General features: G+C 40.3%; 1 long non-coding RNA gene across 1 annotated transcript; it reads left to right on the top strand.

The window, feature by feature from the left end:
• Positions 1-2,066: 2,066 nt before the first annotated feature.
• Positions 2,067-2,557, top strand: LOC123134053 (uncharacterized). The gene is made up of 3 exons (XR_006465485.1): positions 2,067-2,117; positions 2,202-2,318; positions 2,515-2,557. It is a non-coding gene; the product is annotated as an uncharacterized lncRNA (long non-coding RNA).
• The last annotated feature ends 2,444 nt before the right edge of the window (positions 2,558-5,001 follow it).

Below are 5,001 nucleotides of genomic sequence, written 5' to 3'. Positions count from 1 at the left end.
AAATAAAAGTAGATTGAAAGCTTATATGATAAAAGATAGACCCGGGGCCACAGGTTTCACTAGTGGCTTATCTCAAGATAGCATAAGTATTACGGTGGGTGAACAAATTACTGTCGAGCAATTGATAGAAAAGCGAATAATTATGAGATTATCTAGGCATGATCATGTATATAGGCATCACGTCCGCAACAAGTAGACCGACTCCTGCCTGCATCTACTACTATTACTCCACATATCAACCGCTATCCAGCATGCATGTAGAGTATTAAGTACATAAAGAACAGAGTAACGCATTAAGAAAGATGACATGAGGTAGAGGGACAAACTCATGCAATATGATATAAACCCCATCTTTTTATCCTCGATGGCAACAATAAAATACATGCCTTGCTGCCCCTGCTGTCACTTGGAAAGGACACCGCAAGATTGAACCCAAAGCTAAGCACTTCTCCCGTTGCAAGAAAGATCAATCTAGTAGGCCAAACCAAACTCATAATTCGAAGAGACTTGCAAAGATAACTTAATCACACATAAAAGAATTCTGAGGAGATTCAAATATTTGTCAAAGATAAACTTGATCATAAACCCACAATTCATCGGATCTCGGCAAACACACCGCACAAAGAGTTGCATCGAAAAGATCTCCAAGAAGATCGAGGAGAACATGGTATTGAGATCCAAAAAGAGAGAAGAAGCCATCTAGCTAATAACTATGGACCCGAAGGTCTATGGTAAAATACTCAAAACTCATTGGAGGGGCTATGGTGTTGATGTACAAGCCCTCCATGCTCGATTCCGCCTCCGTCGGAGCACCGACGAAGGCTCCAAGATGGGATCTCGCGGATACAGAAGGTTACGGCGGTGGAAATAGTTTTTCGTCGGCTCCCCTGATGTTTCCGGGGTACGTGGGTATATAGAGGAGGAAGAAGTACGTAGGTGGACGCCCGAGGGGCCCACGAGATAGGGGGGCGCGCCCTGTAGGGGTGGGCGTGCCCTCCACCCTCGTGGCCGCCTCGGATGCTTCTTGACTTGCACTCCACGTCCTCTGGATCACATTTGTTCCAAAAATAACGCTCTGAAGGTTTCATTCCGTTTGGACTCCGTTTGATACTCCTTTTCTTTGAAACACTGAAATAGGCAAAAAACAGCAATACGGGCTGGGCCTCCGGTTAGTAGGTTAGCCCCAAAAATGATATAAATGTGTAAAATAAAGCCCATAAACATCCAAAACGGGTAATATAATAGCATGGAACAATCAAAAATTATAGATACGTTGGAGACGTATCACATATGTACTTGTAGACAGAACACGTTCTTGATATCTTTGATATTAAATTGTAAATGTATTGTCATTTCTAGGACCACTTACTCATCTGCTATGCATACTTGGCTTCGTCCTCTCTTGGTGCTTTTCTTGATTACGAAAAGAGTAGAACAGAGTGTTGGCATTTGCTGCTTTATAACATATTTTTAACACGATTTTGGATATTTTGTTTCCGTAGTGTACCTTAGTTTGGGACTTATTTTGCCGGCACCTTATCTTGGGCCCCTAGAAGAAGGAAACTCAACATGCGTGGTTCTCATTAATTAGAGGCAAACAGACCGTTGGTGAAAATATTGATGATTCCTGTTGTGTATTCTCAAGGAATGGTCAGGTTTAGTACTGTAAGTATTTTATTGTTAAATAAATTTGGGTGGTGCTCAAAATGCAGAGGTGAAAAGCAAGAAACATAAAACTACCTCTGAAGAAAAGTTCACCACGCCTCCCAGAATGTCACCCTGCTTAGTTGAACCAAAGTTTAATGATATTTAGTTTTAGTGGAAAATTGATCAAATCAGATCATCTAACCTTTGTAAACTAGGCAACTGAATCATCTCATCTCGACAAAGTTCAGTACATGGGGAAGATATTAGAGTTTGACTAATTCTCTTGAAAAATGAATCAGCTCTCACCTCTCAACTTGCGTCGCAGGGCTAACAAAATATAGGTAATATGGTGAAGCCAAGTGACACTCTTATTTTTCTTTCATACATGGTGCGTAGAAGAAAGGTGCTAGTTTCACTTAGTTCTCTCAGTTCTAAGTTGGGACTGCAAAAATTTGAGGATTTCCCCACATGTGAGTTGCCTTGATTAGTTTTGGCTTAGTTAGAGAAATGAACTGGACGTAACTTCTGAAATTGTTTGACTTTGGACTTGCTAGAGACCTGAAGTTTCTGATTCTAGCATTTCTCTTCTGTAAGCAACATGGCAAACCCAGTTTCAAAGTAAAGACCTGAGGAAGAATGTAGATTGATCACTGTGATTTCAAGTCCTTCAGGTGATTGATCACTGTGGTAATTCATTCTTTTGTCAGAATTTGATTACAATTTGTGTTGGAGGGAAGCAACAAAATTCCTTTCCTGTAATAGACATTTTTGGTGTGTGACTTGATAGTTGTTTAGGTCGATACATAATTTGATTCATGTGGTTTTCTAAGGCATTTGAATTTAACATTCTTTTTATGTTTGTCTAAGAGCTGGAGCTGTTAAGACTTGAGACAGATATATACAGGGGCCTACAAGATAAAATTCATGTTAGTTACCTATAACTCTGTACTTAAATGCATTTTTCATAATGTTATTTCTGTAATTTATAGAGGTAAACAAATTCCTTACAGGTTTGACAGTTCATCAAAATAAACAAGTAGTATTGATGGGTAGGTACTGATTTACTATGAACAAAAGTCTGCATGTTTTAGAACTTCTGTATTTTCCGAGTTTTCTTTCCTTCATGGATTTTCCGAGCTTATGTATTTTTTTGAGTTTTAGCATAATTGAAAATATGGCGCTTATTCAGAAATGTTGGCATATCAATATCATGTCCTTGCATATGTAGTATCCAGAGAAAAATGACATGCAATGATGAATCCTGACAATCTACAGACACATCACTGTATTTTGTTCACTTGCTTGCTATTTCTGGACTATTTTTGATGGAGCAGCAGAAGACGCTTTTAATGTTATAATATATGTTTGACTTATAAATTCAATAGCTAAACAAAACTTTCAAAAATATTACTTTGACAGACTAAAGTATGGACATATATATCGTGTGTTATCGTTTCTTATTCTTCTTCACTTAAATACATGTGATGCTGAAGCTGAGCCAATGTGCTTTTCCAGAAGAAAGCTGAGGCACATCAATCAAACGCCAACCCACCTGCTATTGGCACTAAATGAGGAAGGAAAAAGAAGGAAAAAGAACATTGTCCCTGAAGGCTCAAGACACACAAACAGGAAACTGAGTTTGGGAAAGGTGGTTGTCTCCTTGACGCACACCATGGTGCCCTTGTCTACTCTCTGTCTTGTTCCTTGGACAGGTATTTTATTTCAAGCTTTCGTAAGTGGTCCGTACTGACAAATGAAATACGCAGAAAAAGATACTTATGTTGTTTTATTCTTGTAGACATCTTATTTACTGGTAGTAGGTTCTCTCGTACCATATTTCGGTGGAGTTGTACTGGCATCTTTGACTGAAGTTTCTTTCAACTGGTTAGTTGTAATCTTCCCATTTCTGAAATTTCAAAGTCAAGTGATTGGGGAATGCATCACACTATCCATTAGTTCAGTAAAGCTCACATTATTGGAAATTGAGTTCAGTCTTATATTTATATGCATGTATCACTCAAAACTTTCTAAAATGAGAAGTGATGTGTTAATTTTGAAGAGACTGTGATTATGTTACAAGCATATACGTCACTGGCAATGCGAAAAACTAATAATACCTTTTCCTGTTATTTTAGCTAAAATAATGGAGCACATTTAATTTAATTTTATTTGCAATCTGAAGCCTTTGTTGTACTTTAGTCTCTGGCAATTGGTTTATTTCTTGTGGTCTTATATTGAGTCATCTGCCATCATGTATATTGATTGCGATTGGATTTTGGAGTGCCATGGTTTGCAATCTTACTAATCAGTTGTTAGGTGTTTTCGGCAAGAATCTTTTTACCGACAAGGAGGATGAAGACGGGGATTAATACAAGGTAGCGGGTATGGTCTCCAGGTCGAGACCACGGCCCTTAGTGCAGTCGTTGCACAGAACCGTTTCGTCCAGTGCCTCAGACGGGCTTGGGTCTTTCTGGCGTGCGTGAGAGAGTAGATGGCAGGGGCACGTGACCAACTTTCTATGCATTGTTGGTGGGCTTGGGGGGCGAGGCACGTATATCTGTAAGGCCCGTCGGCAAGAACCCGCTCAACTGCTAATTAGAGGTTTGTCTGACGTGTCTTCAATAGTGATGTGTTGATGTATTGATATCCAGCTATTCACACTATTTTGGCGGCAACCGAATTGCGACGTCCTCGTCGACTGCCCTAGCGTCAGCCGCCGCCACCTCAAGTTCTGATGCAAGGCACTAACACCGGATCGGCATCACTGTCAGGCCTCCCCCTGCCTAAGTTTGTCCCAGGATAAAGTACACGTAAAAGTAAGTTTCAGCTTGTTGCGACAATGACTTGAATAACATCACAATTTGCTGATGATGGATGGCATGTGTTCCACGATGGTGGTACGTGCTGCAGTATACTCAACAGATGGTAGGTTCAAGGGATGGCAGGTTCATATATGCCATATGGAGATGGAGAACCGGGTGCCTGAGGGACATCCAGCTTTCCCATGTCTTCTTCCTTCAATTCAATGTTGTTAAGATTTTGAAGATTTTCTGCGAGTTGAACTCGCATGACATGAACCCTCTGCAATGGACTCTTGGACTACATCAATCGTTTCGTCGACCAAGTACCTGTACTGGAGCATGATCCCAGGAGTGGATCACTACATGCTATCCTGACACGACTAGGTAAGTGACCTTATTATAGCATTTCAGGCATTTGTCGATGAATCGTGGCAGCTGTAGTTCAGTCATGTGGTCTTGCCATGCTCAACTCTGTTTATTGTGCAACAACGGCCATCAATGATAAGGATTAATGTGTTGACTAAATATTATGATGTGCAACGCCAACCCATTG

This window comes from Triticum aestivum, chromosome 6B, assembly GCF_018294505.1.
Source record: "Triticum aestivum cultivar Chinese Spring chromosome 6B, IWGSC CS RefSeq v2.1, whole genome shotgun sequence".
In the NCBI taxonomy this organism is placed as follows: domain Eukaryota; kingdom Viridiplantae; phylum Streptophyta; class Magnoliopsida; order Poales; family Poaceae; genus Triticum; species Triticum aestivum.
This window is presented reverse-complemented; position numbering and strand designations above follow the sequence as displayed.